Here is a 26,411-nt window from a genome sequence, read left to right on the forward strand (position 1 = left end):
AGAAATAGTCATTATGTACTTTCCTAATGAACCAAAATACATATTGATTTTACCATTTAAAATGACATTTCCTGGATCATTTAGAATATCATTGTGAATTCGCACATTTGTTATTTAAGCAGTTTCAAATTTTCCAACACTTGGGGTGTACTGTTGACTATAAAAAACATAAAAAATGTTTGAGAAATCAAGAAATAAAATATGTGGGGATAGAGATCTAATACACTTGTAATAGAGCAATGTTGCTTTTGGTAATAAGGGGCAAAATCATGTTTTCCAATACAAGTGTTTGAAAATTTATGTCTAGTACTAAAAATCATAAAATTATAGTGCTTTATATAAAAGTTCAGCTATCTGCATTGGCTCTAAAGCATATTAAATAAATGTAATTAATCTGGGATTTACCGCCCACTATCATTGTTTCCTGTACATTTCTATTAAGCAATATATTTCCTCTAAAGTCAACTGAAAACTCACATTCACATGCTTTTCTCTTTTAGTTTGGGGATTTAATATCTCCATCAATCTTGCAGAGCCTCCTGGAAGGCAGACAATGAAAGGAGATACATTGAATTTAGAGGAACAGAAGAATAGAATATATTTTATAGAACAAAAATATTTTAGCTTGGATAATTCTACAAACTCCAACTAAGTTCTGTCAAGATACTACTTTGGTCAAGTGACATTGCCCTAAGAAGTCATCACTCTGTGCTCCTAAGTATTTCTCTTGAATGCAACATTGGGAGCAAGAACAATGGAAACCTAACCCAGCAAACACTAACCAAGCAACGAAGAAAAAAATAATAGACATCTAATAATGTGGAAATAAGACTTCTAAACAAATCTAGAAAAATTTCAGACCTTGTTAAAAGAATCTTATATTCAAATGAAATTAATAGTGTTTGTTAAGAAGCAGAGTATTTACAATAATATTAGCCATTATTTATAAAATTATACATGCAAATATACTAATATTGCTAGACTATGGTTCATATCCACATTTTCTCTCCTGAGTGAAAACATTTCCAAGGTGGAAAAGACTGTTTAGGAGGAACAGTGCTAATTTTAATAAAATTTTTAGAGTGTGTGATTTTTGACTGCAGCGATAGAGCAAGCAAACTCAAGGTAATCTGAATAACTATGAAAAGTATACTTTATTTTATAATTTGGTGGCATACACCTAGTTGCATTTTACAATAAGATGATGGGACTCCTCCTTTTGAACTGCTTTAAAGGAATTTTATTGTACTGTGTGTGGTTTGTGTTCACAGGGCATCTTATGTCTTTGAGGAACAGCATAGAAGCCAATGTAACTAGGGCTGTGTGTGGTGGTTGTGGGACAGGGCAAGGCAGGGAGAGTAGGTAAGGGCAAGGGAGAAGCCAGAAGCCATTGGGGAGAGGGCCAAAGAATGGATCTGAAGCTTTTCACTATGTTAGACAGGAAGGCACTGGAGAGTTATCCAGGGGTTAGCATGATTTGACTTAAAACTTTCCTTCACGTGTGTGTGTGATGAACAGCTTATAGAGGAGGCCAGGATGGAAGCAGGGAGGCCAGTTGGAAAAATACTGCAATAGCCTTAGTAAGCCAAGATGGTGGTTTGGCCCAGGGTGGTGTTGTTGCAGGTGGTAATGAGGGGTCTGTTTGGGATGTTTTGAGGTAGAGCTTATAGGATTTGCTGATATATTGGATGGGACGTAAGATAATGAAAGAGGTCCAAGTTGACAACAAATTTGGTAGCAGAACCATTTATTAAAATGGGGAAGACTGTGGAAGAAGGTGGCTTTTGAGATTGTGTAAATCCATATGTTTTCAGCATGTTGACTTTGCAGTTGTTTATTAGGTGTCTAAGTGGAGATGTTGAGAAGGTAGTTGGATCCAGGAGACTGAAGTTAAGTTCAGGGATTGGCCCAAGCTAGGAATACAAATCTGGGAACAATTAGAGAATGGATTACATATAAGGACTGGATGAGGTCACATAGGGAATCAATATAGTTGGAAAACTATGTGACCTGAGTCTGGAGGCACCGTAGAATCAAAGAAGGGAAGATAAAGAATTAGCAGAGATTGGATAGGAGCAGATGGTGAGGTGGAAAGATAATCAAGATTGTGGTGCGTTCAATAGCAAAGACGTGCAGCCTAAATGCACATCAGTGATAGACTGGATCAAGAAAATGTGGTACAGATATACACCATGGAATATTACGCAGCCAAAAAGGGATGAGATCAGGTCTTTTTCAGGGACATGAATAGAGTTGGAAGCCATTATCCTCAGCAAAGTAATGCAGGAACAGAAAACCAAACACTGCATGTTCTCATTTATAAATGGGAGCAGAATGATGAGAACACATAGATACATGTGGGGAACAACACATACTGAGGCCTGTAAGAGGCGGGGGATCAGGGAGAGGGAACATCAGGCAGAATAGCTAATGAATGCTGCTTAATACCTAGGTGATAGAATGATCTGTGCAGCAAACCACCATGGCACACATTTACCTATGTAACAAACCTGCACATTCTGCACATGTACCCCTGAACTTAGAATAAAAATTGAAGGAAAAAAAGGTTGTGGTGTGTTGCCGGCTAAAGAGAAGAGGTATTTCAAAAGGAGGGCTTGAGTGATAGGAGGTCATATCTTGATGGTCTTATATGTTCTTGAAATTCAGTCTTTTGGCGTTGGGGATATAGCAAATTGTTTTAAGCATGAAATTGTATTTTGGTGTCCAGAGCACATAGACATGGACTGTGTTAGTACTGGTGATGTCTTAAAGAAGAGAAATAAGTTTAAAAGATATAGGGTCTATTTATTTGACTGAAGAGACAAAAGCACATTTAGAAAGACTATTCTATAACTCTTATGCGAAATCATATCAACAAAAATAAATGGGATAGACAGTCTGAATGGCCATGTATAGTCTGTTTAGCCTGATGGATTGGGTCCCACTTACATGTGGGAGGCTTGTGGCCTTCAGTAGAATACTTGCCGATTTCTCTCATTTTACCAGTCAGCTGGTTAAGACTAAAGGAGCCTACTGAAAACAAAAAGGAGGAAGTTATGTGAACAAATAAAATAATGTATATAGAAGCATTATAAACAAAAAACTGAGCTGGTAAAAAGTTGGCAGTGTGTCTGATAATATATTAGGTCTAAAGAAACATCCTTAACATAATCTCTCTCTCTCACACACACACATACACACACACACACACAGATACAATCACCAACATGATTAAATTACAACAATAATGAATGTATTTAGATTGTTAGATTGTTGATATAGTTGATGGAGTAATATGGGACTAGGATGATCCTTTCAGAATTTCCAAGAGAGACTGTCTATACTTGCTTGTCATTTAAAAATGAAGAACTAATCTAATTAACACAAACCTGGTTGCCATATTCATGTTCTGCTGTGTGGCAGTATTGGCAATGACTGAGATGACAACAGTGTGAATAATTTGTTTTCAATTACTTCTTATTTAAAACAATTTTAAACACTTAGAGAAGGGGAAGGCAGTGATATTGAGTAGTAAATTTCTTGGATGTGCAGCTCTGTGTAGCCCCTAGAATTGGACAGACTTGGCTCTACTATTATTTAGTGAATGAATGACTTTGGACAAATTACTTAGTCTGTCCAAGACTCAGATTCCTCATCTATAAAATAAGGAAGGGAGGAGAGACCGTATCCTATTTTATACTGTGGGGAAGGTGAAATCAGATAATACATGTAAAGTAGTTAGCAAGGAGCCTGGCATATAAGATGTTAGCAATAAGTGAGTGTTAGTATTATCAACTTGAATGAGAAAAATCAATTTCTTAATTTAAAAAAGTGAGTAAACTTCCTCCAAATATTCAATGATGCAGTTGAGTCACTCAGCCCTTAAGGAGGTTGAGATGAACTCATCAGATTAATTCTCTTGTCCAGATGAGAAGGTATATCAAGTAGATTTTTGAATGGGAGTGAGGACATAGTAGAAGGAAGGCCCTTTTATCATGTAATAGATAAAATACGCCTCCTTTTCACCTTTGCAGTGATGAGGCCCTTGGTTTATTTCTTGTATTTATTTTATCCCTGTGGATTGTCCCACTGACTTTAAAAAGCACACTGTACTCCAAGTAACGTTTATGACAGAACTTAGCTTCTTTCAGCAAGCTCCATAGTCCATGGAATTCGGTATGCAGTAGAAATGTGTGAAACAATCTTTATTTCTGGACTGGCCTAGGTACCAGGATTAGCATTTGAAAGCACATTTTAGAAAAAAAGGTAATGCCAACAGCTAACATTTATTGTGTGCCAGCCACTGTTATGAGGGCTCTACATGCTTTAATACGATTTAGATCCTCACAAAAATGGCAATAGTACCATTATCATCCCCATTATGCAGTGGTAAAGTGAGCCATGCATGTCCCTCCCATCCCTTGGTCTTGGGACACTTTGTGCCCTTTCTGTTTTGGGACAGAATGCTTGGGTTCTAATTCCTTCATTAAGCCAAGACTCTGAATTCCATGACTTTTAAATCAGGTGTATTCTAAGATTTTTTTTATGTTTTATAAGCAACGGCTTGATAATTAGAACTCTTCCCACTTCTTTCTCGCAGCCTTGTCCATTTCCACCCCACTGCACTCCTAACTTAGGCATGATTCCCTTCTCTTGCCAACTGGGAGGCAGCAAGACACCATCTATTTGCCCAGCCTGTCTCCAGCCCCACATTTCATTTTAATCTATTCAGTCCTACATTGGCTCATGATTGTTTTCCTTCTACCCTCCCTTTCATCGGCTTAGGGCTTTTTACAAATAAGGGAATTAAAGTATTTAAAAATACTTTGCTCCCTGGATCTCTACATATTATTATTACTACAATTATTAACAACCACATAATTAAATCATGGCTACTGTTTTCTGAATGTCTTCCATGTGCCACATGTTTCTCAGGAGAAAACCTTATCTCAGAGAATTTTCTCAACTAAGTAGCAGAAGCAAGGTTTGAACTGAGACCTGTCCTGCGTTCACTCTTTCCCTTGCATCAGTGTTACCCAAAAAGTGAGATGTTAACAGATGTTACTGGAAAGGGTTTGCTGTAATTAACCCAATTTAGGAAATATCCTTCTCTAGAAGATGCTCAGCTCACATTAGTGTTATAGAGGTTTTGAGAAATTTTGCAAAAACGAGTAAATATACTTTGTCCAATGCAGCATTTTCTAAGTTTATTTGACTCTGAAGTCCTATTTTAGAGAAGTCTGTGATAACATCTAGCTCCTTGGAATGTCACTGGGAAACACTGAGTTGTGTCCTTCTCCCTCCCTATTTCAAAGACACCCTTCTGAGAGGGAGGAAAGTAAGTATCATAGGCCACCCAGGTCACCCAAGGAGAGGGAGTAACTGCAAGGAACAAAGTGCTGGGCCACGAGAGGAAAGGGAATGCCAAAGGCCACTGTCACCTATTTGATATATTTGCTTGATATTGGCTCTGGTCTGAGATCTCAGGAATCTAGTTAAAACAGTATTGTCATATTTGATTACATATCTTGAAGCAATGATTTCCTCATAAGCTTGTTCTGAGTTAAAAGATTATAGCTAAATAAAATGTGATAGAGTTTTTGACATCCCAGGACCAATTCATACTGCTTGACAGAGATCAGATTTTATAACATAAAAGACCTAATTCAATACTCTATTAATATTCTGCACAAGAAATTTTATGAGATAACTCTGACATATCCAAGGAAATATTTTTGACTGTGTTTCCTCAGGAGTTTTTCCCCTTCCTTTTCAAAATATGGATATATGTAAATTTCTAATTAATTGTTAACTATCACCCATTTTCATTGACACATTCTCTCTTAACATTTATCCTCAGGTGTTAGCGTCTTTTCATACTTATAAATTTGATTGTTGAGAAAAGAAAGTTCAGCTCTGTTTTATATTTGATAAACAGTGGATAAATTATTTGGTGATTTAAATCAGGAAGAACTCACACACATTTTCTGACGCATAAATCAGAGGCAGTCTCTTAAGATGCCCTATGATGCTTACCCACTTCTCAGCTCTGGTTCCTATTTAATTTTGGAGGTTTGTGGATTGAATTAGTGTGGGAAATATGAGTGTTAAAATAAGCTGAGGCTGATTTGCAGTGCTGCACTCAATCTCCAGGCAAACCAAGTCTACATTTATGATCAGGAAGTTTGGGTGCGTTTGTGACAATTTTAAATTCTTTTTGTTTTTTTATGCCCAAGCAAATATTTAGTCATTTGGTCCAATTTTATTTTTCACCAGACATATTTATGTTATCAAACCTTAAATGTATTTACAGCAGGCCCACCCACTAAACTGCCATTTGTTCGGTCAAATTGCTTTAACACAGCACTGAACTGACTGAGCTTACTCAGAATATGAGCAAATCTGCATACTGCCATAGAAAGTGCACACGATTGTGAAGGTCAAGCCACAGTGAGAATCCTGGGGACAGCCACCCCCTGTGTGGATGTCATTTCTAACTGAGGCTGTGAATGGCGATATGCCTGGTGTGCCCATGATGTCCGTATGACTGTTGAAAGGAACCATACATTGTACTCTATGTTTATAGCTTTGGAGCAGGGAGTTACAAATAATGTGAGCCTATTTCATAGCTTAGAATGAATAAAATATATTGTAGATTAATAAAATTTAACAAGAATGGGCTAGGTACTACTGTGTACAAGGTACTGTACCAGAAATTGGAGGAGTTACAAACATGACTAAAAACAGGGATCTTTCATTTAAAAAAAAAGAGTCCACTCATGGGGGTGTGATGTAGTGTCTGAAGAGAGGATAAGTAATGCCTCTCAGGCATATAAAAAGTTTTGTGAGGGAAGCTGTGTTAGTCCATTCTCACCCTGCTATAAAGATACTATCTGAGACCGGGTAATTTATAAACAAAGGAGGTTTCATTGACTCACAGTTCTGCATGGCTGGGGAGGCCTCAGGAAACTTACGATCTTGGTGGAAGGGGAAGCAGGCACGTGTTACATGGCGGCAGGTGAGAGAGCGCGTGTATCAGTGGAGGAAAACTACCATTTATAAAACCATCAGACCTTGTGAGAATTCACTTAGTCTCATGAGACCAGCATGGGGAGCATGGGGCAAACCACCCACACAATCCAATCTCTTCCCACCAGGTCTCTCTCCGGGGATTACAATTCAAAGCTTAGCCATATCAGAATCATATTTTAAAGCTGGGTCTGACATGATTGTGATAGGTAGAAATTAGGAGGAGAGGCATCTCAGGCTGAAGGAGAGCATGAGCAATGTGGAAACACTGACTCCAGGGCAATGTGAGTAGTGTGTGGCCCTTTTTCAAGACAACTAATTTTATTGCTCCCATGCCCAGTATATCTGATTTTGATAATAGCTAACTTTTATCAAACAACTGCTCTATGCCAGTTATTATGCTGTGTTATTTACATTCTTTGTCTTATGTAATCCTCAAAAGAACCCTAAAGAAGTACATCCGCTAAATATCCCCATTTTATAGAAGTGGAACTTGAGACATGAAAAAAATAAGTAACTTCCCCCAAGTCACATGGCTAGTCTGTAGGAGAGTCAGGATTCTGACCTAGATGGTCTAATGCATGCCAAGGTCTTTGTATAACAGAGAGAGGCCTTCATTTGTACCTATTAATAGGTGATGTGAGTGACATAAGTCACACAAAGCTCTATATCGTCCCAGGGTTCAACTTCTGCACTTATCTTCGGATTCTCTACTGCAGCCAACACAGGAAAAGGCGTGTTTTAAAACAACAAATTATTGAAGGTGGCTCAGACCTCTTGTAAGAGTCCCCTGCAATAGATACAGAGACCTTAGTGGGGTAAAGATTAGGCTCTTTAGGTATGTCAGGCACAAGAGTGATGATATAGAAGCAGAAAAAGGTGAAAGTAAAGGTATTTTTTTCCCTAGGTATTTTAGCCCTCTCCTCTTCTCACAAAAGTTCGTATTCTGTTGGACTATTTTAACTTGGGATTTTTATTTTTATTTTTTTATGCCTGTACTATTTTTACAGAAGAATAAATGGGTAGAAACAATATCCTGGAAAATTAGTGAGAACAGGGTTTTTTTCTTCCAGTTGGCAGTGTCATGTTTAGCATTGTCCAGCTTTAGTGGGGAACACCCTTCTCTCAGGCTTGGACACAAGGCCTTGCAGCATGTAGCAGCTACAGATGTTCCCTGCTCCCTAAGGCTGCCAGAGGCAGGAAACTGCAGCAGAAACCTGATGGCAGGGATTGCTTTGCAGTGGCTTCTCTTGCCCCAGGTGTGTTCTTCCAAAGGTGGTTGCAGGAGGGAGAGATGGTTCATTTCAAATTTCCCTAGGCTACATTTACTGTTGCTTTTTTGTCTTACCCATATTAGGCTTCAGGACCTAGCTTAGTACCTTTTCAAAGTGACACGGTAATGACTGCTATTGCCCATTTCTACACTGAGACCACAGAGAAGGATGAAGGATGAGGATGATGTGATTTGTTCACCCAGCAGCACACATTTATCTGAGTGATAGGTTGTTTGTTCCCTGTGTCCGTGAGAGGCTGTGTAATGTAGAGGTTAAGCTTAAAGCCTGCTTTAATTGCCAAGAGTTAATTCCTGGGTCTGCTACTTCCCATTGTTTCATTTTGGAATAAGTTACTTAACTGCTCTGACACCTTAATTTCCCTATGGGTAAAATGGATAAGATAGTGTTACCCACTTTATGGAGTTACTGTGATGATTAAATAAGCAGTATCTGTTAAAAGCTTAAAACATTGCCTTGTATATTGAAAAAGTATGAGTTATTATCATAAAGAAAATATCAAAGAATAAGTTTGAGTTCTGTAGCCAATAAGTTATGCACTGAAAGATAGGGCCCAATATTGATTAACTGGGGAGTGGGGAAAATGTGCTTGTGGTATAACCATTTCCCTTTTGAACATCTATCTACCCTATTTTCCCTATTTCTGGTCTTATTATCCTGTAGCTACAGTTACCTCCCTAGGCCTTGCCTCTAGTTCTGAACTTTTACCGAGTCTTATCCCTTATGAAAATTTACCAATCCATACATTTATCCAAGGGTCTTGTTTAAGCACTTCCTGACTTCAGAGATGCATGAGGCTTAATTTTCAGATAAGAGACTAAATCTCAGCTCAGCTTTAGAAATTTTTACAGGCAATCTCTATGCTCCTCTGGCTTTACCTGTAACTAGAAATATGTTGGATATAAAAGCTGGGGTTAATTCCATCAGCTGAAGGTTAAGCCGTTAGCTTCTCTAAACAGGAACTTTCATCAAAACACCAATGGTTCCTTCTTTTTGCCTGATGACTTTGAAGCTGATCACTGAATGTGTCAACATGTTACCTCTCTTAGGTAAGCTAAGTCCACTTAATAAACACTTTCTGAGATAAAGTCCTATATCAGAAAAGTTTCTCTGAAGATGGAAATTTCAGGCACTATGGTAAGCCACTGGGAGAGACTTTTTGATGTCAGTGGAGACTTTTTATAATCCCTCAAATCGTACAGAAGAACTGAAAAAAATAGAATGAACACACTGGTAAGATTATAACAGACAGTATAAAACCATTAGCAAAGCTGACTTATCATGTATTATATTTGAAAAGAAAGATTAAAACTTAATAAGATAAGAATTAATTTCCTAGATTCATTTTCCTTACTGTTGTTATAAATTGCTAGAGATTGATAAAACAGATAATATTATAGCATCAATGCTTATAAGAACAAGGCCTGAGCTAATATTTTGTCATCTTGTAACATCACTAGGAAAACACAGTAAGAAGGCCATGTACCCAAATTTCAGTTGACAGGAAGAGACTGAATTTGTTTCATTGATAATATTTTAGATGCTGCTGCTTCTCAGAACTGCACCTAAGAAACAACAAATATTCAGAGTCTCTGCATGGAGTACATGGAAGGCTTCCCAGAGAGGTGAAATCAAGTTGCATCTTAATGGGGAATGCATAGATATTTTCAAACTAATTTCAGAGGCCATAGTGGTGTGGAATGCTTGGCAAAATATAGAGACATCGAATGGTATTTATTTTGGAGCCTAACTTAAGGGAAAATAATTGAACAAGCACAAATATTTGGGATATGCAACTCCTAAGCCACAACCTCTCTAGGAAAGAATTGAGATGGTGGTATAAATGGTAACATATTTCTGCTGCATTTCCTCAGTTTGCCCTTCTATGTTCACTGTCTATCCTTCTCTTCCTGCTCAGAATAGAGAGAAGGTGCTACACGGATTTCCTTATTTTCCTGGCTTCCTGTTGGGTTTCAAGCAGTGGGGATTTCCACCAAAAAACTAGAGAGGAAGGAGAGCCATGTTGGAGTATTTATTCCCCAGATTCAAATCTTATGGGGTTGCAGTGGTTGGTTTCATCTTTCACTGAAGTTTGTAGATACTGTCAACCCTCAGCATATAGCTATCTCAGGGTTCCAGCATAGTCACTAATTTCTGCTGCTTGCCCCTGGTGGCTCTATACTGCTAGTAGCCCTGGGCCAGTGTACCATTCATTTAAGTGTTTCTCTTAAACACTGTCTGAGTTCTTGTGAATAGTTCTGTCATTACCTCTCCTTAAATTACCAAATTTGAGTGTTTCAAAATGTTTGAATCTTGAGTCATACAGGATAAAATTACTTGCCAGACAAAGAAAGTAAATGGAATTTTGGTAAGCAGGCATTCCGTATTTAAAGAATAAAAATGTGGCAAAATACTATGATAATAAGAATGAGCTGAATACGGTAGACAAAGCAAAAATAACAAAACTAGGCTAGATAATAATAATAATAATAAGGCACTACATTTGTCTCTATATAGATTGGCAGAAATTTTAATCAGGACAAAAATGTTGGTGTCAGATATTTGGAGAAGATAAATGACTTTCCAAGATTAAATTCCCTTAGAACTTCAAGGAGGATAAAATATAATAGATTTAGTTCTGTGTGGTGGTCAAAAGAATGACAAATTAAGGGTAATTTGCCAAGATCAAATTCCACATTTTAGTGAAAGTGAGGGGAACTAAAAGGTATTCATCAGAAGGCAAATTCTTAATGACAGAAAGTAAAACAAAGAAACAGCAAAAACTGACAGAATGGGCTTAAAACATTTTTAAAAACATTACTCAACATTCCAGGGGAACCCTCAAAGTCATTTAAAAGCACCACAATGTGTTTACAAGGAAATAACTTGCCCACAAATCTTGCACAATTAAGTGACAAAACTATATTCATGAATGAAAAAACAAGCAGTAATTTAGGGCTTTTTCTTTTTTTCGAAATGAAGAAATTGTGAAAGAGAATTGGAAAACCTAGCAAGAGTTGAAGTTCAGTTGTAAAGTAAAAACAAAGCCAAGAATAATTTGAGGGGCACTTGAATTTCTAAGTCATTAATTAAAATTAGAAATTACTCGAAGATTAAAAAAAAGCAGAGAAGGAGAACTAGGGAACAAATCTGATCACATCACTGAGAATATACTAAGGGAAAAAGAGGAAATTCAGCTAAAAATTATTCTACTAGGCATGGGAGAGTTTTAGAACCAAGCTATATAAGCAGAATGTATTGAATGTATTGGACAAAAACATTACAAATAAGTCACCTCCCATAATCAATACTTAAAGTACTCAAGGTATATAGTGTGGGTGCCCCAAGTATGTAACTTATTATTTTAATGATCCATGTGTGGGTCCATGTGATTTCCATAATAAGCATTTAAGACAGAAAAGATTATAATAGCACTTCAATTCCAGGCAAGCTGCTGGTATTGGTGATACATTGTGAGGATTCTAAAGCCCATTGAGAATAACATATTGGTGGAAAGGTAACATTTTTCTGTAAGACAAAATCTGATCTGACTCCTCTATTGGAGATTTTTTGCATTTAAATACAAACCAAGCAGAACCAAAATGGAAAGAAAATAGAAATAAAACAAAGGACAGAAATTGTTAGTTGACCACTCTGGCCTTACCATTGTGGTAAGAAAGTTAATACACTCGTTAGACAATGATGATGGTCTAGAGGGTAACAATCATTGTCCCAATTTTACAGTGGAAATGGACTAAGAGGGCTCCATAACTACCTTGCTTACTGGCTCTGCTCTAACAGCTAGTAAGTGAAATTCTGACACTTTCACACATATATCTGGTTCTTAGTACTCTGTTTATTTTACCAGTTCTTTAGACTTTTCGAAAAATTTTAACAGATATTTATCAGAGTTTTTAGAAGGCTTTAAACATTGAATGACAGTTCAATTGGATAGAGTTTTACAAAGGTAAGGAGCCAAATGAAAAATAAGAACAAAAAAAGACAGGAAAATCAGGCATTTCTCTGGCTAGCAATCACTAACAGTATTTGCCAGGCAAAATTCTAAGATAGTCCCCAAGATTTCATTCCTCTGTCATACAGATTCTGAATAATTCCAGTGGCTGTGGAAATGAAAGACTTAGACTCCCACAATTAGTTTATGTTATATGGCACAGTTTACTTTAAGAAAGGGAGATTATCCAGGTGTGTTTACTAGAATCACAGGAGACTTTTAAAAGCAGAGATTTTTCTCTTGCTGGTCACAGAAGGGGAAGTCAAAGGTGTTCCTGCTGGCCTGGAAGAAAGCAAATATCCACGATTGAAGAGGTGATGAGAAGGGAAGCCCCTGGGAGCTGAAAACAGTGATGAATAAACAGCCAGGAGGAAAGTGGGGACACAGTCTTATGACCATAGAAAATGGATTCTGCCATTAACCAGTGTGTTTGGAAGAGGACCCGAGTCCAGATGAGAACCGCTGCTACAGTCACAACTTGATTTCAGCCTTGTAACACCCTGAGAGGAAAACCCCGTCACACCCAGCCTGACTTCTGACCTACGTAACTATGACTGATAAATGGCGTTGTTTAAAGCTGCTAATTTGTGGTATTTTATCATTCAGCAATAGGAGAGTAACACACAGCAAAAGCTACTTCTGGAATTTTTCTTATCTGACATTTTACAAAAGTCCAGGCAATTGGATGGTAAAATGATAGGAAGTTTGTGCATATAGTGAAAGTTTGATCTGTGGGAAGTACAGTATGTGGAAATTGAGTTATGTTGACTGTACGAACTGGCAGATGTTTCAGTGGGGGCACTAAGCAAGACATTTAAGGAAGTAATACAGCTGATATTTGTGAGATGATGCACAGGTCTCAACCAGCAGTCATGATTCACTAAAGAGCCACAGGGGGCACTTTCAACATTCCTTGTAGACATTAGCATAACATGCTACTGTTCAGAAGACAAAAAATAAATGTCATCCCAGCACTTTGGAAGGCTGAGGTGGGTGGATCACAAGGTCAGGAGATCGAGACCATCCTGGCTAACATGGTGAAACACCGTCTCTACTAAAAATACAAAAAATTAGCTGGGTGTGGTGGTGGGCACCTGTAGTACCAGCTACTCGGGAGGCTGAGGCAGGAGAATGGCGTGAACCTGGGAGGCGGAACTTGCAGTGAGCCAAGATTGCACCACTGAGTCCAGCCTGGGCAACAGAGAGAGACTCTGTCTCAAAAAAAAAAAAAAAGAAAAGAAAAGAAAAGAAAAAAATGTCTGAGCATTGTCAGGAAGGGTGTTGGAAACCAACTAGAAACAAAAGGTTTGTGGAAAATATGGTTGATTGTCTCAAAAGATAAAGTGAATGGCTATCCTTCTTAACCAGACATCAGGAAATACATAAGTGATAGACAAGGTCCCCACATGAGCAACTAAAATGATCAACAGGTCAAACATTCTTAGGTAGTACATTTTATAAATATGTCCTTTATTTAAAGAATTGAATATTGAGTTATAAACAATAAAATGACTAAATAGGAGGTCTGTTGGTAACAATCTTAGAATCTAGTTATTTGAGAAATGTTTCTTCTTTCACTTTTCTGACATTTCCTCCCATGCCTGGATCAATTTAGTTGTTCATGCAACAGTAGCATGTTAAGCTAATGTTTACAGGGAACAATGAAAATGACCCCTGTGGCTCTTTAATGAATCATAACTGCTAGTTGAGACCCATTCATCATCTCACAAATATCATCTGCCCATGCCTCTGGTGAGAAAGTGTGAATTACTCGGTTGGTAAAATCAAGACAACATATTGGGCATGTTTGACTCATCTCCTCCTTTTTACTTCTTAAGAATAAGCCTGACCAAAGAGAACACCTTTTCTACTCTGCAAATAAAATAGATAAAGCTGTATAATTCTGGAAAATATAAACCACAAACTCCATCATAGCCATTTTTTAAAAATAATAATGGTGAAAATTTGCTCCAAAAAAGTTGTCTTTTTTATTATTATTATTATTATTAACTAGTTTAAAGCCTGGCGTGTTTAAAGCTTGAAGGTTAGAAAACCAAATGGATTGGCAGGGCTACATTCCTTCTGGAGGCCCTAAGAGTGAATTCATTTCCTTGCCTTTTCTAGCTTCTACAGGCCACCTGCAGTTTTTGGTTCATGGTCCCTTCCTCCACCTTCAAGCAAGCAATGTAGCATATTTAAATCTGTCTCTCTGACTATGAGCCTTGCTTCTGTCATAACATCTTCCCTCCTTCTTCTTCTGGGTCACATATCCTTCATTGACTGTGCCCTCCTACCTCCCTTTCATAACGACCCTATGATTACACTGGGCCCATATGTATAAATCAGTACAATCTCCCCATCTCAGAATCCTTAACTTAACCGGATCTTCAGAGTCCATTTTGCTACGTAAGGTAACGTATTCACAGGTTCTGAGGTTTAGGGCATGAACCTTTTTCCAGGGCCATTATTCAGCCTACCACATGGAATAGCTTTCATTTATGTGTCTTTGTAACACTTGTAGAAAGAGAAGACCTTATATGATGACACTGACAAATCAAAAGGTTCTGTTAACACATTTATATGTATAAACGACTTCATGTAAAAAGATGTATTGTGCAAAAATGTCCAAAACATCTAGCAATAGTGGAGGCTCCAGAACTGCCAAATGAATGAGCATAGATATGTCCAGCTGGCTGAAAGGTGGTGGCTAGCACACTTCAGATTTGTCTTTTCATAGAAAGCTTGATATTTTTGCAAGGATGATATATTTATTTGGAGGGCAAATTAAGACCAGGGGCTAAGGAAACTCTTGAAAGTAAATCCGTCATTCCTCTCCCCCATCAAGACAAACCTCTCTACCACTGTTAGTGTTCAAAGATTCTGCCTAAAGGGACTGAAGATAAGAGACAAGACAGGCAAGTTTGTCTAGTTTTGCGAAATTTACCAGACTTACACTGATTAAACAAGTTTCTGCTCTCTTTGACATTTTACTTCATCCTTTAGGTCATCTAAATTTTCATGTGCCAATATACCTCAGTTTCAGTCAGTTTCTTAGAACCTAAGATTTGATATCCTTTATGCAAAATCTTTCTTCAGATATGTGTGCATATTTGGAATTTAGTATTTACTTTTTAATTAGAATTTTACCTGTCATAAAAAATAAAAGTTCTGTCTGTGACAAGCTGAGTTTAGTATTAATGTAGACACTCAGGAGTTTTTTTGAACTAAGTTGTTTAAGAGAGCTGATAATATGGGATCCTTAGATTTTAGGTTTTTCTAGTTCTTATGGTCTTTTTTATTAGTTTCATCATTATCTGTTATTTGTATGTAGATTAGCAGCCTTTTAGTGTCTATAAAGATTTAGAATCAGTAAAATACTTGTCATATAATGATAAGCAAAATATTCTGATCTACTTGAGTAAAAGTCTCCTTATATTTTAACAGGATCATTTTTCCTGTTTTTCTGCTTATTTTGTAAATAAAGATGTTAATTTCAGTGTTTTATACTAGCTCAAAGTGTTTAAAAAATAAAATAGAACACTGCATATTCTTCACAAATATTATATTATTAATAAATTAGAATATGATGTGATTACAAAAACTAATGACACATATTTCTATTTATTGTTATAAAACCATGTCCACATTATATAGTGAATAGTTCAAAAACTGACTTGAAAACTGAGCATTTATAATTATATTTTTTGTTAAATATATATGACACACACACATATATATAATTATGCATGCTTAGAATAGAATCTGGAAGGAAACACACACATCAAACTGTTATTAAAACTAACGTTTGTTGAATACCTACTATATTCCAGGCTCTGTTCTAAGTGCTTTGTATTTACTATTTTATGTAATTCCACAGCAATCTTATAAACTATTATTATTATCTTCATTGTATAGGTATTATACATGAAACCAAATTACAGAGAGATGAAATAACTTGCCAGTGACACCTGGTTATTGAACACTAGCTGAGATGTGACTATTCAGAGGACTCTTACCTCTACTTTGATCATAGTTTATGCTAGGATTTTTAATACCTAGTATGTATTACTTTTGTAATTATGAAAAAGAGGAAATGTATACTTCATTTGAGGACAAAAAGATTCCCAAAAAGAGGAAACCAGTCACAGACAACTGGCTGCAATGTATCTGACATGGTTATTTAAAATGTAGGAGAATGGACATTTGAAAATCCATCTTACTGAGTCTTTAAAATCCATTCCTTTTTAACATAAATTCAAATTTAATCTCAAAATCCTCACACAAATAGGTGAGTAAAACAATCTTTTTTGTCTTCACATACAGATTTCATCTTTTCTGAAGAACGGACTTCCACAGTAAATTGCAAAAACACATGGAAATATGTCTACATTTTAAAACTATAGAATTTTAAAAACACACAGCATTACTATGAGGAAACTACTAAAGGATTTAGTTTAAAAATCATGCTGGTCTCAGTCAAATTTTATTAATGGATTCACAGGAAGGAATGAACGACAATTACATTTGGAAAAGTCTTGCAGCAGATCAGTTGGTGTTCTGATTGTCTGTTGCTGTGTAACAAACCACCTCAACACTTAGTGGCTCAAAGCAACAATTTGTGATGATCTCACATGGCTCCATAGGTAAGTTCTGAGCTGGGTGGTTCCAGCTTAGATTCCTCCATGTTGTTGCAATTAGATTTTGGTTGTGGCTGCTGTCATCTGAAGGCTGACTTCAGACATTCAAGACAGTGCACTCATATGGCTGGCTGCCATAGCTGGCTGATGATTGGGGTACCAGCCAGCAATATGAACTGGAATGTTTACTTGTGCCTTCTCCAAGTGGCTTGAGCTTTTCAGAGAATGATGCCTAAGTTTCTAGAAGAAGCATCCAAAAATGGGCGTTCAATTGCAAACTTTCCAAGAGGCAGGAAGCATAAGCTATTGGGCCAATTAAGGTCGAAGCCTACAACCAGCACAGCATCACTTCTTCCATATTCTGTTGGTCAATGAGTCCACAGGTTCTACTCATATTCAAGGGCAAAGAGAAACAGATTTCCCTTCTTGATGGAGCAGTGGCAAGAGATGGGAGATGGTAGGAGATATTGTTGCAGCTGTCTTTGGAAAATGCAACCGGCAGCAGCTGATTAAAAAGCGACTTTCCCCTAGTCTTTGCAAAACATATTTGATGAAAACAATATATGATGTTATTAACAGGGAAAGGCTAAATTTATGAATATTATGAATATAGTAATCACTGTCACTTGGGAAGAGATGACCTGGTCGCCACAGGTGATATCTCCCCAAGTGATAGTGATTATTATAAACAATAGGGAATATGCTACTTCACACTTCTGGAAGTCTATTTTTCTGTCTCGGTTACTCTTTTATTTGATAGTTGCTGATTAAAGAATAGAGGTATGCAGAATAAAGATAAAGGTAAGCAGTAAAGGAGTGAATCCACAGAGAGAAATTGCTAGTGTAATTATAAGACAAGTTTGCTGATGATTTCTGTTAATCTTCAAAGTTAATAAACAAAAGAGGGAAGATAATCCTTTCTATATAAGTGTGGTAATATAATACATCTGTGTACCCTGCAATTTCTAAAGCCCTTTCCCATATATTACCTGCTTTGAGCTTACATAAAACATCTTATAGGTCAGAAAACTAAGGAATAAGTCAGTTATGTGACATCCATAGAGGCACATAGATAGTAACGAAGATTAAAATGTGATTTTTCTGTCCTCAAGGCTCTTTTTTTTTTTCTTTTTTTGAGACGGAGTCTCGCTCTGTTGCCCAGGCTGGAGTGCGGTGGCACGATCTCGGCTCACTTCAAGCTCTCCCTCCTGGGTTCACGCCATTCTCCTGCCTCAACCTCCTGAGTAGCTGGGACTACAGGTGCCCGCTACCACACCCAGCTAATTTTTTGTATTTTTGGTAGAGACAGGGTTTCACCATCTTAGCCAGGATGGTCTCTATCTCCCGACCTTGTGATCCGTCCGCCTTGGCCTCCCAAAGTGCTGGGATTACAGGCGGGAGCCACCATGCCCGGCCAGGCTCTTTCTTTTGCATTATCTCAATGGTTTTTTTGTTTGTTTGTTTGTTTTGCCAAACTGCTTTAAGAAGAAATGAAGGAAAAATGAGAACCTGCAGTATGTAGGAATGGAAGCTAGATATGTGATTTGGGGTAAGTTACATGACCTTTTAACCTGGAAAAGAAGTAACACGGTGATGGTAATAATGGTGCTCACCTTGTTTAATTGTTGGGAATATTAAATGAGACAGTGTAATACAATCAAAGAGGGTGTTTGATAGGAGTTATTTCATACTCCTTCTTTGGCATTATTACTATTATTATTACATTAAAAAGACAATATGGTCACGCCTGTAATCCCAGCACTTTGGGAGGCCGAGGCGGGCGGATCACGAGGTCAGGATATTGAGACCATCCATGGTGAAACCCCGTCTCTACTAAAAACACAAAAAATTAGCCAGGCGTGGTGGCAGGTGCCTGTAGTCCCAGCTACTCGGGAGGCTGAGGCAGGAGAATGGTGTGAACCCGGGAGGTGGAGCTTGCAGTGAGCCAAGATTGCGCCACTGCAGTCCAGCCTGGGCAACAGAGCAAGACTCTGCCTCAAAAAAAAAACCAAAAAAAAAAAAACCAAAAAAAAATATGGTGCAGTTGAAAGAGTATGGAGTCAGTTAGATCTAGTTTTTATTTTTCAATGTAAATGATAAAAATTGCTACAGTGTTTTTAGGCAGAATTCATCAAATTCAAATTCTTCAATTAACAGATGTAGAATCTGAGGCCAGAGAGTTTGAGAAACTATACTCCAGAACAATAGATAATTTCTAAAGAACTCTTAATTACAAGGCCAGGTTCAAAGAGCTCTTATCAAAGAATTCTAATAAATCATGCAGAGAAAAAACAGTGTGAGAGTCAGCTGCGATCAGTAACAGCAGGATTAGTGATAAAGGTGTTAAATTATGCCAGAAACTGCCTCAAATGATCTCAAGGTCTACTATTAATCCTAGTACCAATATTATTATTTGCAAAACTGTTTTATTTTAGAAAGCTTAAAAGCAAGGGCTTCCTTAGTTTACCATTTCTGACTTCAAAACATGCAACCAAGACACCCATGATCATTTTATATTATCTCCAAGTCCCCTAATTGGTTCTTTTGATCATTACCCTTATCATACTTCATTGTAACCTCTTTACAACTGAAGCTGCAGATGTGAACATAGAATGTAACAAGAAAAGAGCTAAGACCAATGAAATGATATCTCACATTGATGGGGTAAGGTGGTCCACAAAAATGTGTCTGCATGAACTATATAGCTGAGCTATAGTTGTGTCTATGTGAACACTGGAAAGAGAGAGGAGGTGGCTACGTATGTTTGTCACAAATATTTAATAGATGGAGTTCTGAATTATGTCAGCACAGTTTACAATGTATAGCTGTATCACAGAAATTTACTGGGTAACAAAACAGGGTAGAACATGTTCTCATTTTTAGAAACTAACAACCACAGTGGGCATTCGTATTAGTTTTCCAAAATATTTATTTGCTGACATGTAAACTTGACCTATATGTTTGTCTGTGATGAAGTTGTCTCTCTTTGGGGATAAACTTCGAAAAGTAGAGAGGATGCCAACTGCAAGAATAATTCTTACGTGGCAACTAGCCAGAACATCATGTTCCCAGAATTCAATGAAGTAAATGTCAAATTGCATTGCCACAAAATTTATTAACCGAGGAAACAAGTTTTTACTCTGTGTCTGGAAGTTATATTTCTGAAGCGTTTTTCTGCCATTTCAAATTTTTTTCCTGAATGTAAGGCTCTGGACTTAGAGATGTCTGTGCTAAAAAGCTCTTCTTACCTGCTGGCAAGTGGCTAACTTCTAACTGTAACATCGGAACAGGAGTAAAAGTATCACACCATCCTAGACTCAAGGACATTTCAGAGGAGAGGAAAGGCCGTGGCTGACAGGGAAGAGCCCACTTAGCTAGGCTAGGGACAGCTGGACATCAGAGCAAGTAGGTGGGTGGCTAGCAACCAGGGTTAAAAAGGGAACAGAGGAACAGAAAATAATGTATCATGCCCAATTCTGTGTCTATTTTGTGTGTAAAAGGCTATGTGCAATAGTCAAGGTTAAAAGTTCTATGTCTTTGAACAAGTGATGCCAGTCAAGTATGAAAATGAATTAGACAATTTTTAGAACCTATAGTTTTAATGACTCTATCATTCTTCAGATGCTGAAATTGAAGGAGCACCAGATCAAACTGATGTGCTTTCATAAACTGATGTGCTTTCATGAACTGTATATTCAAAATAAATATAATTTTATTACTACAAATACTTGTGATTTAAAAGTATTGCAGAGTTACAGAAAATTAATGGGGTTGCAATCAAATTCTTTAAAAGGTGACTCTTTAGCCAATGGCTTATTCCATAATTCACTCTTCTTGAAATAACAAAGTATGAAGGCCATTTTCCCAGTATGTTAGTGTCTGCAAGGGTGTCTGATGTCAAAATGGAATTATTCTTATATGGAACTATAGTAGTTAGACAGCTTCATATCGAAAATACAGAAATGAAATAACCTTTTTTTTTTTTACTATCTGGAAATGTTTTTACTGACTGTTGGATTTTATAGTATGAAAGGTTTTGCTCAGTAGATTTCTCTGAAATCTGAAATTTTTGTTTATATTCTATCAAGATCATAATTATGTATCTAATTTATATTGAATATTCATGATGCATATGCTCCCTTTTTTCCTTTAAACTCTTTTCTTTCTTTATCTATTTTGCTGTGGCCGTTGCTTTTGCTATGAAGCAGTTGTAGTTGCTATTGTTGCTGAAAAGAATCAACATTTCATTTTCTTTAAACCCGTTTTTTAAGTGAAAATGTAAACTTTTAGTAGAATAATTTATAATCCTTTGGGTATATACCCAGGAATGGGATTGCTGGGTCAAATGGTATTTCTAGTTCTAGATCCTTAAGGAATCACCACACTGTCTTCCACAATGGTTGAACTAATTTACACTCCCACCAACAGTGTAAAAGCATTCCTATTTCTCCACATCCTCTCCAGCATCTCTTGTTTCCTGACTTTTTAATGATCGCCATTCTAGCTGGCATGAGATGGTATCTATTGTGGTTTTGATTTGGATTTCCCTAATGACCAGTGATGATGAGCTTTTTTTCATATGTTTGTTGGTTGCATAAATGTCTTCTTTTGAGGAGTGTCTGTTCATATCCTTTGCTCACCTTCTGATGGCATTCTACTATAAAGACACATGCACTTGTATGTTTATTGCAGCATTGTTCACAGTAGCAAAGACTTGGAACCAACCCAAATGCTCATCAATGATAGACCAAATAAAGAAAATGTGGCACGTATACACCATGGAATACTATGCAGCCATAAAAAAGGATGAGTTTGTGTCCTTTGCAGGGACATGGATGACACTGGAAACCATCATTGTCAGCAAACTAACACAAGAACAGAAAACCAAACACCACATGTTCTCACTCATGAGTGGGAGTCGATCAATGAGAACACGTGGACACAGGGAGGGGATCATCACACACCGGGGCCTGTTGGGGGGTGGGGGGCTAGGGGAGGGATAGCATTAGGAGAAATACCTAATGTAGATGACGGGTTGATGGGTGCAGCAAACCACCATGGCACATATATACCTATGTAACAAACCTGCATGTTCTGCATATGTACACCAGAACTTAAAGTATAATTTAAAAAAAATGTAAACTTTCCCTTTGTTTTGCAATATACGAATTTCACATCACTTTTTAATAAAAATTGGTGGTTGATGTATAATATGAATGATTTTTATTAAAATGGTGTTCATATATAATTTAAAAGTTAGGTAAATGAGACAGGCTTCAGTTGTAAGGATGTGGGCTTGACGGCTCCTTCTGTCTGTGTATATGCCACTGTGAACACTGTGCAGATCCCTAATATGGAGGTTGGACATCCTGTGTCCTGTTCTGAACTAGTTGCACGGTGGCTTTGGGGTGAATCCAAGATGCTGTAGCAAAAGCAAAGTATAAGAGTAGATATTCTTGCTGTTGACCGCCTAGGTAAAAGTACTCGGTCCTTAGCTCAGATGACTGAGCATGGGAGGTGAACTTGCCTCTCACTGGGTCCTGCTCACTTGGACCTGGGCTTTGAGGAAGCTGAGCATGTTGACAGGAGGTAGGAGAAGGGTAGCTTCCACCAAAGAGAAGCAGCTTGCCAGTGAATAAAGCGATGGAATCTTGCAAACCAGCTCTTCAATGTCTGTTACTTTCTTTGTCTTGTCCATCTTGCTATTCCTGGGCCTTTAGAAAGGTGTGGTTTAAATGTTCTAGCATAAACTCATTCCTCCTAGAATCCATCTTTTGTATTGGGTGCCCACACTTGTGTCACATAGCCCAGTGTGAAAGTGGCAGTTACAGGAGAGAAGAATGCTTGCTCTGGTGGAGAACCTATCACTTTTGCCAAAGTTCGAGGATGAGGGTAGGATATTGGTCTTTCTTCAAACCGTCTCTTAGCTGACTCAGAAACACAAGGGTCACTTTTCATAGGGTAATTATTTTTGACACTTGTAATTTAAGCAACTGCCACTAAGTGAAAGATGGCACATTCACTGAGTTTAAATTTGTAGTGATAAGTACCTCCCAGGCAAGGACAATGGCCAAGGGCTTGAGTTTGAGCTCTGCCATCTACTAACTAAGGAAACCTGCTTTCTTCATCTGACTACTAAATTAATTATAACTCCCTTGTTGGGGGTTTTCAGCATGAAATCATATAATGGCTTACACAAAAGCGCTAGACACATAGATGGTACCATTTAGTAAGCAGCAACTGATAAGGGGTTTAAGATAAGCAAGCAGTTGCATTTTAATTACTTTACCTTATATTGTATTTCTTGATTAACACAATATAGGAATTTATATACACATACACACACAGAGGCACACACATCCTTCTCAGTGGTGGTTTTGCTTGCATGGCTTAGAACACAAAATTATTATTCTTTTTCTAGCTTATAATAATCTAGAGTGAAAGGGTGAAAGCCTATCAGATAAAGAATGCCTTTGCAAAGATTCAGTTTCTTGGGTTGTGACCTTGAATTGTCAAATATGACTACTTACCTACTAATCTTTAAAAATAGAAGTGAAAACTGAGCTCAAAATTTACAAAGTGTAAACTAAGAAAACTAACACAGCATGTTGGCTGTTGGGTGAAAGCATGTAATTAGTTCTAAAATGAAATCCTACTAGATATTAAGAAGTGACTTCATGGCATTGTCTCCTTTTAGGTATAGACAGCATCTAAACCTGATAATCTGTCATCTTACAGAGAACATTAATTTCTAGTTCTTTCTCTTCCTCCTTAGCATTTCTTTGCACCTGGTGTGTACAGCAATGAGTTATTGTGGCATTACTTAAGAAATATATTTTCCCAATAAAACTCACAGCTCTTCTTCTCAGGCGCTTAAAAAGTTGTTATCTACAATAATGTCTTCATTGGTCATTCATTCTTTAATAGCAATAAACTGGTACAATTCAAAATTATTTTCTTTCAAACCTTAAAATATATGTATTTCATTTTTTTAAATAATATAAACAAATATATACTTACAACATTTATTAATTTAAACAGAATATTTAACATTCTATTAGTTGGTGAGTATCACTTTTTCTACCTTGAAAATAATTTTATCCAAACATGCATCTATATCAATCCTCTTATCATTACCAAATAAACTTTGAGATACCCAACACATTTTCCCGGAATATATATCTTCATTTCCATCTAAGCTGTTAGAGATAAAGTCATTTGGGAAGTGGTATACGATATCATCCCTGGAAATTCTATCTTAAGCCACATTTGTCTTTTACATAACTTTAAGACTTTGTTATAAAAATTAGTCTAATGGGCTATTATTTATAATTTCCACAATGTTACTATGTGTAATGACATGGAATGTTTAGAATTAGGATGCCTTACATCCAGGAATAATTGCTGACTGTATGCCAATATTTTTGCTTCTATTTCTCTAGATTGTATCTGGTGATCTCTGAGAGCAAGCATTGATTACAACCTACTCATCTGACAAAGGGCTAATATCCAGAATCTATAATGAACTCAAACAAATTTACAAGAAAAAAACAAACAACCCCATCAAAAAGTGGGCGAAGGATATGAACAGACGCTTCTCAAAAGATGACATTTATGCAGCCAAAAGACACATGAAAAAATGCTCATCATCACTGGCCGTCAGAGAAATGCAAATCAAAACCACAATGAGATACCATCTCACACCAGTTAGAATGGCAACCATTAAAAAGTCAGGAAACAACAGGTGCTGGAGAGGATGTGGAGAAATAGGAACACTTTTACACTGTTGGTGGGACGTAAACTAGTTCAACCATTGTGGAAGTCAGTGTGGTGATTCCTCAGGGATCTAGAAGTAGAAATACCATTTGACCCAGCCATCCCATTACTGGGTATATACCCAAAGGACTGTAAATCATGCTGCTATAAAGACACATGCACGCGTATGTTCATTGCGGCACTATTCACAATAGCAAAGACTTGGAACCAACCCAAATGTCCAACAATGATAGACTGGATTAAGAAAATGTGGCACATATACACCATGGAATACTATGCAGCCATAAAAAATGATGAGTTCATGTCCTTTGTAGGCACATGGATGAAACTGGAAATCATCATTCTCAGTAAACTATCGCAAGGACAAAAAACCAAACGCTGCATGTTCTCACTCATAGATGGGAATTGAACAATGAGAACACATGGACACAGGAAGGGGAACATCACACTCTGGGGACAGTTGTGGGGTGGGGGGAGGGGGGAGGTATAGCATTAGGAGATATACCTAATGCTAAATGGCGAGTTAATGGGTGCAGCGCACCAGCATGGCACATGTATACATATGTAACTAACCTGTACATTGTGCACATGTACCCTAAAATTTAAAGTATAATAATAATAAAAAAAAAAGAAAAAAATTACTAAATTCCAAAGCCTATTTAGAATTCAGTTTGGTAGAGGGAAAAAAATAGTCAGTTTAGGTATTTAACACTGTTTTGACCAGATGTAAAAATACAAATTTATATATTGTCAGGGAACATATATTCATAATAATTTTTATTGTAAAGTAAATTACTTATATATGTCCAAATATAAGTGTTTTTTGGCATCAACACTCAGAAAATGCTTGTATTATATTCAATTCTTTATAAAGTTTCTTATTATAGGCACTGTTTTAAATGTTTTGAGAAGTAAAGTACTATGGGAGGAAAATATGGTATTTCATTTTTTTCTGTATGCTTCTCCCCATATACAGTTTACTTTAGAACACTTCTTACCACATATAATTATTTTTTTAAGTCACTGAATATGTTTCTCCATCTCTATTTCCACCCCTCCATTAATATTTATTATTAAAAAAATCTCCTGCTAGAATCCCTGGATAGCACGGTTAGGACCTGTATTTCTTCTGTCTGATTTATAGATATGACCCAGAGAGTTTAAATGACTTGACAAAGGTTAAGAAACCAGGCAGAGATTTCACAGGTGCTGAGTCCCAGTTAAAAGCGTTAGCGTAGACCTTGAAAGGGAATGTTACATTTGCAGAATTCTTCTCAATGAATCTTCTTACCTCTGTCAACGTAAAGCAATCCACATCCCTCTGAGGAAATTGGGGTCCAGAGAGGTGAAAGATAATTCACTAACCCCTAAAATTGCTTATATAATTGATCTGTTCTGCTTTTCTTTCTTGGAAAACCTTGGGAAGACTCTCTGTGGTAAATTTAGAGACATTTATACAGGTTATTATCCCTTATTATTTTCCCATATTGCAGAACATTTTATGCATGACCTTGACCACTAATTCTTTGTAACATCAAGGATGAGAAGGATTATTGGTTTAGGATTAAGGAAGTACAACATAATATTTTTGCATCTGTAAAATTACTACATGGTTCTACATCTGAAGTTCATTAAAGGCTAGATCCGCATTCTGTTCACTTTTAG

At 37.1% G+C, this 26,411-nt stretch overlaps 1 protein-coding gene across 2 annotated transcripts in view; it reads right to left on the reverse strand.

Annotated features, from left to right (window-relative positions):
- KCNH7 (potassium voltage-gated channel subfamily H member 7) overlaps positions 1 to 26,411 on the reverse strand; it is a 494,352-nt gene that overhangs the window by 186,759 nt on the left and 281,182 nt on the right. The window lies entirely within an intron of this gene.

This window comes from Pongo pygmaeus, chromosome 11 (assembly GCF_028885625.2).
Source record: "Pongo pygmaeus isolate AG05252 chromosome 11, NHGRI_mPonPyg2-v2.0_pri, whole genome shotgun sequence".
Lineage (NCBI taxonomy): Eukaryota > Metazoa > Chordata > Mammalia > Primates > Hominidae > Pongo > Pongo pygmaeus.